This window comes from Ailuropoda melanoleuca, chromosome 5 (assembly GCF_002007445.2).
Source record: "Ailuropoda melanoleuca isolate Jingjing chromosome 5, ASM200744v2, whole genome shotgun sequence".
NCBI lineage: Eukaryota > Metazoa > Chordata > Mammalia > Carnivora > Ursidae > Ailuropoda > Ailuropoda melanoleuca.
In genome coordinates this window covers 46,930,538-46,944,390 of record NC_048222.1, presented here as the reverse complement: position 1 = coordinate 46,944,390, position 13,853 = coordinate 46,930,538, and the positions used below count along the sequence as shown (strand labels likewise).

At 39.2% G+C, this 13,853-nt stretch overlaps 1 pseudogene; it reads right to left on the bottom strand.

Annotated features, from left to right (window-relative positions):
* Window positions 1-3,710: 3,710 nt before the first annotated feature.
* On the bottom strand, window positions 3,711-10,539 carry LOC117802450 (annotated as a pseudogene).
* Between the last annotated feature and the right edge of the window lie 3,314 nt (window positions 10,540-13,853).

Below are 13,853 nucleotides of genomic sequence, written 5' to 3'. Positions count from 1 at the left end.
AAAGGGTCATTCGGCTTATAAGTTCCCTAGATTGAATCCCAAAGGTGAAGAGTGTATTGGCAAGTTATGGGGGCTAGAAAGTCATCCTTTAAGGAGGTGAAGCCTTGTCTACCTCTTGCTAGGATCATTTCCCCAACCCTAATACTTAACAAGGGTTTCCATTTCTATGGGAAATGACTACCATTTCACATTTCCTTGGAATGAGATCCCTGGCTACAACTTCTGTTATCTTCAGATCTGATTTTTAGCTTTCAAAATGGAAGTCATAAAGAAACAGAAACAAAAAACTAGAAGAAAACATACTCTCAGCCAGATCTACCAGGCTGGTATTACCTAGGACATTTGGCTTACAAGGAGTCATACTCCATCTCCACTCTATAGAAGCACCAACCTAGAGAAGCACCAACTTCCCACTATAATCATCTACCTTAAAGAAAAATTCTACCTGAAAGTGGAAGTGCTCCTGAGCATTGTATTTTGTTGCACTGAAGATGAATCTCAACTTCCCAAAAGTTCTTTCCATCTCACAATAAAAATTAGAGGCAGAGCATCAAAACAACATCATCATCCCCTCCCACCCCCCAAAACATCTGAGGGTAGAAACGTAGCTTATTATAAGCAAACACTATGCAAATATAATGTACTGATTCCTGGAGAAAAATAAAGTTTCCTCTCTATGCTGTTCAGTTATCCTGCTCATTTCTTAATAGTCCTACATTCATAAAAGGCCAAAGGACTCTGACCTTGACAAGCTAACTGAGCAGGAAAAGGCAATCATGTGTACAAGGCTGTCACCCACCCCACAAATTATGATAAAATACACCTCAGGATCAGAAAAAAGAGTTGCATATCTCCAGTGACATCCACAGTAGTACGTTTAAGGATCTGAATAGAATAGCAATTTATTTTGCACTAACATGTTTTATGGTTATCATCAAGCATTATATCTTCAGAGACTGAAAGGTGATGTTTTTATGGACTCTGGCTCCTTGCTGCATTATCTTCACAGCTCAGAAATGATCCCTCTCTTTTTTTAAGCACCCCCTTCTTACCCCTTACCTTTGCCCCTCATTTAACAAAGCAGCCGTTTTTCTAAAGGAAAGAGGAAAAATAGAATGAATCCACTTTAAACAAAGGGCACAAAATGAACAGATTCCAACCCTGAACAGTTTCAAAATGAAAGATTATCTGGCTAATTAGTGAAATAAATAATAATAATTGCCTGTCCCTCCTCATTAGAGCCCTTAATAGTAAATGGAACCCTAGTGCAGAGTTCCAGCAAGCCGGTTTCACAAGATTTAGTTCTGAGTTGGAAAAAAGACACATGACTCTATCATGCAGATGCCCACATGCCAACCCCTAAAACCAAAAGAAAATGGGGGCCTCAAGATCTGCGAGGGAGACGGTTTGGGACATAGAGGGAATATTTCTGGCTTCCTTCTATGTTTAAGGATTATTCTATGTTCCAGGCATCCAAGAAATAAGAGCTAAGAAGCTATGGACACAGAGCATAGAGGCCAGAACATAGAAGGATTCTTACTTGTTCAAAGTTTACCTATCTGGCAAGGTCCATGTTCTTAAAGTCTGATCTAATCCACCTGCAGCATTATTAACCCAGGCTACTTGTTAAACGTACAAGTTCTGGGCTCACTCCCAGGTCCACTGACTCAGAAACTTTGAGAGCGAGCCTAGGGTATGCATGCTTAACAAGATTCCCAGGTGCTTCACATGCATCTGAACTTAAAACACCACTGCAGTGGTCAGTGGCTGGTGCGACTGGATAATGCTGTGAAATAAAAGCATGTTTCTGTTTTATGGGGAAGATGTTGTTGCAGGAAATGTCATCAGACTGGATCATCTTCTTGTTAGAGGTTTTTGCCTGGTGGTTCAACCACAACATCCTCTTGCCAGGGTTCCTCTCTGTACCAGACATCTGAAATTAGCAAAGAACCTCAATGCAGTTCTGCTCCTGGAGCCAGCCCAGGCAAACTTATTACTCAACACTGAAAGCGTTTGACTGGGTTATAATGAGGCAGCAGATCAGCTTTTAGGGGTCTGTTCTCAGTGTGATATATGAATGGAGCTCCTGTTAATGTTAATCAGTGGAGAGTTCCCACTGCTTGGGCAACTTTCTTGTAAAGCTCTTGCTCCTTGATGCTCAACTTCTCTTCCTATGTTTTGAAATCCACCAGTGTTCAGGTGCTAGCTTCAAAGAGGAATATAAAGACTGTCTTTAAACTTCCCATTTTCTGAATAAACCTTCTTTCAAGACCACCTGGGTCCCCAATCCATGCTGCTTCCTACACCATGACACATTTTACCCAACCTCACTAAGTAACTAACTATAATGTGTTTATCAGCACTGGGAAAACAGAGCTGTTTCTTGAGCTCAAAGAACTTAAGAGTCTAGCCTGGGAAACAGACTAGGAAGCAGACAATTCTAATACTACAGTATCCACAGGACACATTGAGGAAGAAACTTGGGTGGAGTTTCAAATGATGAAGAGGAGATGCTCAAGAGAAGGAATAATGCTCAAGGGCAGATGGTTGAAAACAAAGAAGTATTCCAGTAAGGGAAAGAAGGGCTTACACCAGGACCAACTTAGTCAACAGGCTCCAACCTGTCTAAGCCTGTCACAGCAGGCATAGTGCCCAGGGTTCAAGATACTTTTAGGGGACCACAGAAATGTTTTACTTCTAATTTATCTTAAAAACAGAAGGAAAAATAAATACAATGATAATGAATATAGAATAATGAATCTAGCCGGTTAAACTCATCTTTATACCAAAATAATCATAAAATCCAGTATTTATTTTTTTAATAGAACAGTATTTAATTTTTTTAATAGAATAAGAATAGCCCGTAAAGGTGAAAGTTCCTAGGGCACTCAAAAGCCATAGTGTCTAAGTCATAAGCACTGGCTTATGCAAAGATACAGGTGAGCGATAACGTCTGAAAATGCAAGCAACACTACCTAAAACGCATTGAGCCCTTATTCTGTGCAAGGTACTTTTCTAAGAGCAAGTATTCTTTACTCCTCACAATCCTATGAGGTAGGTACAATTACTACCACCCCCATTTTACAGATAAGGAAATCAAGGCAGAAGAAAATAAGCTACTCAAAGTCATACAGATAATACATTCACACAGTCATCCAGATAACCAGGTCACTTATTTAGATACTGTTACTTCAGGGTCCACACACTTAAGCTCTATACTGACACACCCCAAATTATTTACAGGCATACCTCAGAGATATTGTGGGTTTGGTTTCAGACTACCACAATAAAAAGAATATCACAATAAAGAAAATCAAATGAGGGGCACCTGGGTGGCTTAGTCAGTTAAGCATCTGCCTTCGGCTTAGGTTGTGATCCCAGGGTCCTAGGATCGAGCCCCATGTCAGGCTCCCTACTCAGGGGGGAATCTGCTTTTCCCTCTGCCCCTCCTCTCCCCCACTTGTGCTCTTTCTCTTTTGCTCTCTGTCTGAAATAAATACAATCTTTAAAAAAAGAAATAAAATGAATTTCGGGGTTTCCCAGTGCACATAGAAGTTATGTTTATACTATACTGTAGCCTAACAAGTGTACAATAACATTATGTCTAAAAAAATAATGTACATTATGAAATACTTCATTGCTAAAAAGTGCTAACCATCATCTGAGCTTTCAGCAAGTTGTAATCTTTTCACTGGTGGGGGGATCTTGCCTCAGTGTGGATGGCTGATGATCAGGGTGGTGGCTGTTAAACATTGGGGTGGCTATGGCAAGTTCTTAAAATAAGACAATGATGAAGTTTGCCACATCAATTGACTCTTCCTTTCACAAACAATTTCTCTGAAGCATGTGACTCTGTTTGATAACACTTTACCCAGAGAACTTTCTTCAAACTTGGAAATCAATCCTCTCAAACCCTCCCACTGCTTTATCAACTAAATATGTGCAATATTCTAAATCTTTTATTGTCATTTTCAACAGTCTTCATAGCATCTTTACTAAGAGTAGATGCCATCTCAAGAAACCACCTTCTTTGCTCTTCCATAAGAAGCAGCTCTTCATGCTTTATCATGAGCTCGCAGCAATTCAGTCCCATCGGCAGGCTCCACTTCTAACCCCAGTTCTCTTGCTATTTCCACCACATCTGCAGTAACTTCCCCCCCCCGAAGTCCTGAACCCCTCAAGGTCAGCCATGAGGGTTACCATCAACTTCTTCCAAACTCCTGCTAATGTTGATATTTTGACCTCCTCCCATGAATCACACATGCTCTTAACAGCACGTAGAATGGTGAGTCCTTTCCAGAAGTTTTTCAATTGACTTTGCCCGGATCCATCAAAGAAATCATTATCTGTGGCAGCTATAGCTTTACAAAATGTGTTTCTTAAATAATAAGACTGGAAAAATGAAAGTACTCCTTGGTCCATGGACTGCAGAATAGATGTTGTGTGAGCAGGCATGAAAACAACATTCATCTCATTGTACATCTACGCCAGAGATCTTGAGTGATGAGGTACACTGTAAAGGAGCAGTAATATTTTGAAAAGTCTTTTTCTGAGCAGCAAGTCTCAACAGTAGGCTTAAAATATTCAGTAAACCACGTTGCAAACAAATGTGTTGTCATTCAGGCTTTGTTGTTCCATTGAGAGAACACAGGCAGAGTAGATTAGTATGACTTTTAAGGGCCCTAGGATTTTCATAATGGTAAATGAGCATTGGCTTCAACTGCAAGTGACCAGTTGCATCATTAGCCCCTAACAAGAGAGTCAGCCAGTTTGTTCAAGCCTTGAAGCCAGGCACTGACTTCTCCTGTCCAGCTATGAAGGTCCTAGATAGCATCTTCTTCCAATATAAGGCTGTTATATCTACATTGTAAATCTGTTGTTCAGTGTAGTCACCTTCATTAATTATCTTACTAGATCCTTCTGGATAACTTGCTGCAGCCTCTACATCAGCACTTGCTGCTTCACCTTGAACTTCTATGTTAGGAAGATGGCTTCTTTCCTTAAACCTCAGGAGCCAATGTCTACTCGCTACAGACTTCTCTTCTCCAGCTTCCTCACCTCTCTCAGCCTTCACAGAATTGAAGAGTGTCAGGGCTTTGCTACGGCTTAGTCTTTGCCTTAAGGGAATATCCTGGCTGGTTTGATCTTCTATCCAAACCACTAAAACCTCACTTTCTTATCATTCATGTGGTTACTGAGGGAGCATTTTAAATTGCTTTCAAAAACTTTTCCTTTGCATTCACAACCTGGCTAACTCTTTGGCACAAGAAGCTTCGCTTTCAGCCTATCTCAATTTTGACATGCCTTCCTCACTAAGCTTAATCATTTCTAGCTTTTGGTTTAAAGTGAGAGATTCAGAGGCTACTGTAGGGTTATTAATTGGCCTAATTTCAATACTGTTGTGTCTCAGGGAATAGGAAGGCCTGAGGAGAAGGAGAGATGCAGGGGATGGCCGGTCAGTGGAACAGTCAAAACACACACAACATCTATCAATTAAGTTTGCCGTTTTATATGAGTGCAATTCACGGCGCCTCAAAACAATTACAATAATAACATCAAAGATCACTGATCACACATCACCATAACAAATAGAATAATTAAAAAGTATGAAACATTGCAAAATGCACAAATGCTGTTGGAAAATGGTACCAACAGACTTGCTTGACATGGGGTTGCCACAAATCTTCAATTTGTAAAAAACACAATGTCTGCAGAGTGCAATAAAGCAAACTGCAATAAAGCGAGGTATGCCTATAATTATCTGTGATGAGGAGCCCATTTTCTTTCTTTCCAACCAGTTACATATCATACGTTTGTGGAGAGAAACAATATAAAAGCATTGCTAGAAAAAAAAAAAAGAAAGGAAAGAATTGCTAGGAAGGTGAGATATAAAATGAAAACATACAGAAGACAAGACAATTTTTTTAAAAATTTAATGCAAAAGACAAAAAATTATAACTCAATAATTGCAGGTGGATGCTGCAGCCATGTCAAATGTATACAAAAGTTTCTAAAGGCTTACCCTCAATGTCTATGCTTACTGCATCTCAGACTAGTAACGGACAGTTTGCAGACCAACATGGATCCCTGGAGCGCATGTTAGGAGCACTGCTCTAGCTTATACTGCCAGCGGGATGATCTGCAGTTTGCTTCTTTACACAGTAGTGGAGTGGAAGGTAGTCACACAAAGGAGGATGCCACTTCCCCAAAATGTTGGTGAGAGGGCTTGAGAAGGGGGAGTTCTGGGAGGTCAGAGTGAATTAGGATGTGTGCTTTTTTCACCAACTTCAGGGTGTGTGTGTGTGTGTGTGTGTGTGTATACACACATACATATACTGTGTCAGGTACTCGCTGATCTCACAGGCAGAACTCGGGGTGATATTGCCTGAGCTTCTCATCCATTAAAGTCTCAAATTTTAGACTTTTGGTTTAGCCTTAAATGAACTAATACATATATATCACCAAGGCACACTCACAGGATCAAAAGACATTCAACTACAAACTTTAAATTGGGCCCCATTCATGGTCCACATTCCCTACAGTGGTCTATGAACTAATATTTTTAATTTAATCCCTCATTTGTCTTATAAATCATACAACTGTGTTGATTCATAATTTTGCATCAAAAACTGGCAATTTATTAAATGTAAACACAATATATACCACAATTTTTCATGTGCTTTCTATATCTTGTTTTATATGATAAGTGAATTTCTGAAAAAGTAGGAGAAAGTAGAATTTTGGTAAGTATATCATATTTTAAACATCCCAGAAGATATTAGATGGACAAGCAGACTATGTGTAGTGAATTCTATTTCCTTGTCTATAAAATGAATATGATGTAAAAGACTCTGAAAACTTTAAAGTGTTGTGTTTAAGGTATTAGTTATTAGTAGTGTTAAAAAGAAGACAACAGTCTCAAGATGATTTTGTTTATGCTAAGTCCACAACACTAAACTGAGACTTAATTACAGTTGCAGCTTTCCAGAAATGGAATCTTAAACCAGTCAATCAGGAATCACCTGATCAGCACTAGTGACCTGTGCCAGCCCCTAAAGGAAGTAATTTTGCAATACACAACCTCATTTCCTCATTCCAGCTCCCTTCCGTCTATAAGTCTTTCATTTTGTATAGTTGCTCAGAGCTTCTTTCTATCTGCTAGAATGGATGCTGCCTGATTTTAATAGATTTTTACTTAAGTAAACTTTTGAAAGTTTTAATATGCCTCAGTTTATCTTTTAACAATAATATTCTCTTTTGTAAATGCAGGCTTTCACACCAAGGTTTGTATAAAATGAGTTTTGTATAAATTTGCACCTATTTCCCTTGGTATAAAATTATAGTAACTATCTCAGATTCCTCGCTGCCTTCCACATTAATCTCAATCAGTAAGTTGTATGGTAGTAATTGTCCTTATATCGTAAGGAATCATTCATTTCAAATGTCTGAGAAAGGATTTTTGTGTGTTATTTCATTCAGTCCCCTGCCTGAATAATCTTAATATCTGGTCTTAATTCCACCATGTTTTCATTCATCCACCATCCACTTACTTCCTTTCCATCAGATATTTCATCTACATAGGATGGTTCTGTTTGGTGATGAGGAGCAAGTCTTGTCCTTTTCTCATGTAAGGAGACACGGACACCTGGGATTTGGGGATTTTGAATTTCTTATTAATAGCAAAATCTGCAACATTGTTCTAACTCAGGCACCTAGTCCTTGATGGTCACTGTCCTGAAGAAAGAAGGAACCTAGGGTAAAGACACTGCTCGCAGGTATCTATGCCACACAAACATCTACACAGAAACAAACCAAACTACCCATTCATCCACTCCGGAAATGTCAATATTGCACCCCTGGGAGAAGGTGGACCCACTCCTGAGGTATGATAAAATACTAATACTAGAAGGACCTCTTCCTGGGAAGAAAATAGTAGCACCTCATCAGAAGTTATGAAACGAATACATTCTCATTTTATCACCAAGGAAAGTATGAGGCTGCCCAGGAAGTTTGGTGACCTGTTACACTGAGATAACTCCAGAGCACTCTTTAAGGGCTTTACAGATAATTACCTTATTTAATTTTCATGACATTGTGAAACAAGTACTGTTGTTTTACAGAGACAGAAACAGAGGCATGGAAATGTTGCTAACTTTCCCAGGGTCACACAGCTAGTAATTGGTGGTACTTGGATTTCAATCTGACTGCACAGGTAAGTGTTTGATAAAATTTATTATATTGATCTGACCCATATTTTTCCATGTAGATGCTTTACACAGCCCACTGGAGGGTCCTCTTTTTCAAGACTACTACCAGAACTTCAGATACAGGAGACAGGCAAGCTAATATTAGCAGTACTAAAAAAAAAAAAATAGTTGTAAAAAGCAAGTACACAGTGAGGAATTTTCATTATTTTATTTATTTCTCCAAATGGCCTGAAATCAGCATTTTATCATACCCTAATTACAGAACCCAAAGGATGGGTTCAAGAGATTATACAGTTGTCATATCACATGACTGATTTAGGCTTGATCAGATTTGAACCTGCTATTTCTAATTCTTCTCCAGTTCCCAGCCACCATTCTGTGGGGCTTCTATTCCGGGCAAACTATTCTTATCTGGAGCTTACCCCTCTCCTCTACCTTCTCCTGAACAAATACAGTTACCCTGGGTTCTCTTTACTCTTTCCTCTCTGTCATGCCTGAGGCCCAAAATAAAAAATATTTAGACAATTTAAAACTTAGTTGCAAATTGTAAGGTTGGAAAATATTGCCATACCCCATGCAGTCTCCTTCATTGTGAATCAGGTAGTCAGAGAAGCCTCCCAAAAGGCACAGACGATTTGTATAAACTAAGCTGAAACCAAGCAACCCAACTCCTAGCACTAATAATTACTGAAATTTGTTGAGAATAGCAATAGCTCAGTAAAGCCCCGTGTTTCCCTAAAGGGCAAGTATAATAGGCCTATAACTTCAAACGTATAAGAATAATTTGTTATTCATGTTAATCCCCTCGCCATTGCCAGCCACATCAATCTCTTTCAAAGGGGGACATTGGGAAAAAGCCATTGAAGTTTGAAGGGAAAAAATAGGCACATAAGGTAAGCAGCAGCAGATAGCAAAGCAACTCTGTGATTCTGCTTGTTGCTGCCTGGGACTTGCAGTGTTTCATTAGGGTTCACCCTTCGCCCCATACTCATGTGGCTCCAACTCCCCAGGAAGGCAGGGAGGTCAGCCAGATGAAAACCACCACCATCAAACCATTCTAGATATTTTTAGAAGGATAATGTTTTTCAAGAATTTTTACTGCAAAAGTCCAAGCAAAATTACTAGCCCTCGTTTAAATCAATGAATTCTTTGCCAATTCAGTTTTGTTTGTTTGTTTTTTCCCAGAAATGGTACCCACTTCAAAATACGTATACACCCAGACAGCCACACTGGTCCCCAGGACTTGGTTTTCAAAGTTGTTAAAGTATCTCTAGTAAAAAGGATGTGTAGGAATAAGCAGTAGGCGACAATACAAGAAAGGAAATGCAGCTAGGATGCAGGGGATGGCCTCCCCTTTCCCCTTTTACTTAAATCATGAATGAAGATTTATTGGAGGTATTTTCCTCTCGTAGTCGCAGATGGGCCACCACATACCTTCATTTTCTTGTTCCATGAACATGAAAGAGAAAGGAAGGTAAATGTTTTTTCCCCAAAATTTGGCTTGCCTCTAAATGGCACCAGAAAAACAATGGCATTAGTGATTTAAGTTTTCCCAGCTCCTGTCCTGTGGGAGAAAGCAAAGCTTCTTTCTAAGTGGGTACTGACCAAAGGACCTAAAGCATAAGAAACTAAATTAATGTTCACTTTCATAAAACAGAGCATTCGAATTTTCCCTCTGTCATCAGCATGGAACAAGACACATACGCTTCCAGGTTTAAAAAAGAGGAACCTCAGCCACTGGCCCCCAGGTAGTTCTTGACTGGGTAGCCTCTGCAGCCTAGAGCTAGGCTTCCTCTTTCAAACATTACCTGGAAAATCACTGGAGGAGGTGTTCTGGCCCCACTGCTGGGAGGGAGATGGTCTGGGCCCCCATATTGCCAGGGGCAGGCCTGAGAGACAGAGGGGTGTGCGTGGACATGGGAAGTAGAGACATGCCAACAGTTGTCTAAACAGATTATTTTGGATTTGGCAGGCCTGTATCTTAGCAGCTGCGAACTGTTTTTATTTCTGGGATATATTTTTTTCTCTTTATTGATTTTCATTAATTTCTTAAATTAAAAAAATTACATGTTCATTATAAGATATTTTAATGGTAGATGTGTACAAATGAAAAGTAAGAGTGTTTAGGTCTCTTCCGACCATCTTACTCCTCAACACTGTTAATTATTTGGGGCATAACCTTCTAAACTTTAAGTACATCTACCAGATGTATTACTGTAAGTTTATGCTACCAGCATTCTCTACAGATTCTGTAGAGATCTGTGTTACTCTGAACCTGCCCGTTCTCTTTTACTGTCCTAGACTTCAAGGTCAGACGCACCCTCCGCTTCATGTCTGCCACAGGACCATGGGTTGGGTTCTCACCCCCAACAGCTTGTCAAGATAGTTGCTCCAGCTCTGAATTAGTTCAGCCATTTATCATGTTTGAACTATGTTTTCTACAACTTGAACACCTTTTATTTGTTTTTTTTTTTTTAAGATTTTATTTGTTTGAGAGACAGAGAGAGAGAGAGCACTTGCAGGGGGAGGAGCAGACAAAGAGGGAGAAGCAGACTCCCGCTGAATGTGGAGTCCGACCATACAGGGTTTGATCCCCAAGACTCAGAGATCATGACCTGAGCTGAAGCAGATGCTTAACCGAGCCGCCGAGGCGCCCCTCACCTTTTATTTGTTTTAAAGAGTTACCTGGCCTTCCTCTAGTCAACTATATATGACTGGCCATAGTGCTTTTATAAGACAAAATGCAAACAAGTTGTGAAGAAGACCTTCTAGCTTATAGGGAATGAACGGTATTTCCTAAATTCTAAGAAAACACTGCTTACAAGATTTAATAACACATTTTTGTAAAAAAAAATACGATATTAAGCATATTTATGAACTATAAGATGATTTTATGAAACTTCAGTTATTGAAATGTTTTTCTTTTTCAGGTTTTCCTTTATGTGTATTTTTGAATCAAGAAAACATGGTACTTATACTCACTCATCTTTCATGATGTGAAGACCCCATATACTCCAGACCTTTCTTTTGGCATGGTCTACCCCAATATGTTACCTTAGCTATCTATGACCTTAAAAGAGGGATAGTTTCAAATACTGGATGTTTAATGTGGACATGAGTTAGAACCTGAATTTATCTAAATCATCTTGACATTTTATACTGGCGAACTCATCTTTGCTATGAAAAGGCTGTCTAGAATGATTGCTCTGTTAGGAATCCTGCCCATGGCCTTTAAAAATTAATCATACCTAAAAGCATGGGTCTTAGTCACAAGTAGTAACTGGTCACATAGCAACAGGTACCACACACCACTTCATGGTCTCTCCTCACTAGTCAACTGGCAATTCTTCTAAAAAATAATTGTAAGTACCTATACACATGTGATGATCAAGCCACAAGGATGTCCTGATGAAGAAGTGGGATCTGAGATATGCAAATATCACAGTCCACCCAACCTGTTATGACATTTAAATTCTACCACTAGAAATTATTTTGTGCCCATGCGTCCTAAGAAGAGCAATATCTTAAGTTCTTGTCATTTAACTAATTCATGACTAGAAAGCTACCAGGGCCCGAGGGTAAGGAACAAGATACAAAGGAAACAATCAGAAGGTGAAGATGGACGTTTAAAAGGAAGTTAAGGTATCAAAAACAAATCGCAGTCTCTTCTTCATCTCCATTATGGCTTGTCCAGTTTTGGAAAAATTTCTTCTTTCCAGTACATAATCCCAGAATAAACAATGATTCACTCTATTGAACTCGGAAGAGGATTAATTCCAAGCAGATACTCATATACTTTGGAACCAAAAGAAGTTTTTATGGATTCTAATCAACGTGACCCTCTTTTCAGCATAACCTTGAATATTAATGACCATGTTAATACACATAAAGAGATACTATGTAGGGGGAACAACAGCTTGGATTGAATCCAAGCAAAAGACAACTCCACTTGGTTTCAGGACTGTGGGGCTAATTCCTAACAGAAAACAACAAAACTATTAAAAAATTTAATAAAGTAGCCAATTAAATATTTCAGAGAGCCTCATTAAAACATTTCACTATTTGCACTGATTACCATGTGGCTACTTACTTATATGGATGCCCATAAATCTAACTGCATTAGGTTCTCAGGATTTTAGTTCAGATCATTTCTTCTCCCTAAGTGGACTTGCTCAGGAAATGAGATTTAATAGGTCACCGGCCTCCCTGATAATCACAGGAGAGCTCATTAGCTTTTTGCCAGATTTGTACCTACTATCTGCCCCCCATATGCCTATGACTTCTTTGGAGTTAAATATGATATTACCAAAAGGGAGAACTCAAAAAAGCATGTCTGTGCTGAATGCTACAGACTTGAAACACTATATAAATATTTTCACATATATTAAAAAGCATCTGAGAGCGAAGGGAAAAAATAACAGAAACAATATCCCCTATTAATGGCATCACTACTTAGATGACACACATCATTAAAAAGAAATAAAGTTTGGGATTAAGAAGCTGTGGTCCATATATACAATGGAATATTACTCAGCTATCAGAAAGAATGAATTCTCAACATGCTGCAACATGGACGGCACTGGAAGAGATAATGCTAAGTGAAATAAGTCAAGCAGAGAAAGACAATTATCATATGATTTCTCTCATCTATGGAACATAAGAACTAGGATGATCGGTAGGGGAAGAAAGGGATAAAGAAAAGGGGGGTAATCAGAAGGGGGAATGAAACATGAGAGACTATGGACTATGAGAAACAAACTGAAGACTTCAGAGGGGAGGGGGTGGGGGAATGGGATAGACTGGTGATGGGTAGTAAGGAGGGCACGTATTGCATGGTGCACTGGGTGTTATACGCAACTAATGAAGCCATCGAACTTTACATCGGAATCCGGGGATGTACTGTATGGTGACTAACATAATACAATAAAAAATCATTAAAAAAAAAAAAGAAATAAAGTTTGACATTTATACCTTTGTAAGCCTTGCCAAATCTGTTTGGGCTGAGTCAAAGCAAGAGAAGGTTCAAAGGATAGAAGAAAACAGTCTAATAATTCTTAGAATTCATTGAGTTTGGGGAGCCTTCCATCATGCATCCTGCGATTCTTTCACCAAGGTCCCCCAATCTCATGACCTTGGGTTTTCACTGAAAATGACCAGAAGGCTCTCATGGTACTTCATGGGAAGAGATGAAATCCTGCACTGCTCTCCAAGAAAAGCTTTAAGTGAATCTTCAGTCCTTCCTCAGAACATTTTAGTAGTAAGTTTGACTTGCCTGGCACTGAAATTGCCCATAAAGGAAATCATGACACTAATAAACTACAGCAGAAATCATCTGAGTGAGATTTTCTGAACTCTCATTTGGGTCTTCCCTAAATACAGAGTTATCTGAGTAAGGTGTTACCCCTGTGTGGCTGAGTGACTGGCCAGGACCAGTGCCCAGTTCTCAGTCACTGTTTATTGAGCCAAACAAGAGCTATAAAACGTATGTAGAATGCATAAGAGTAAATTTAGCTCTGTAGTCCTTAGATTCAAACAAAAGTGGTTCTTTAGGGGCTTGCATATCTTTTTTTTTTTTTTTTAGAGTGCATGCAAGTGAGGGAAAGAGGCAGAGGGAGAGAATCTTCAAGCAGACTTTCCACTCAGCCT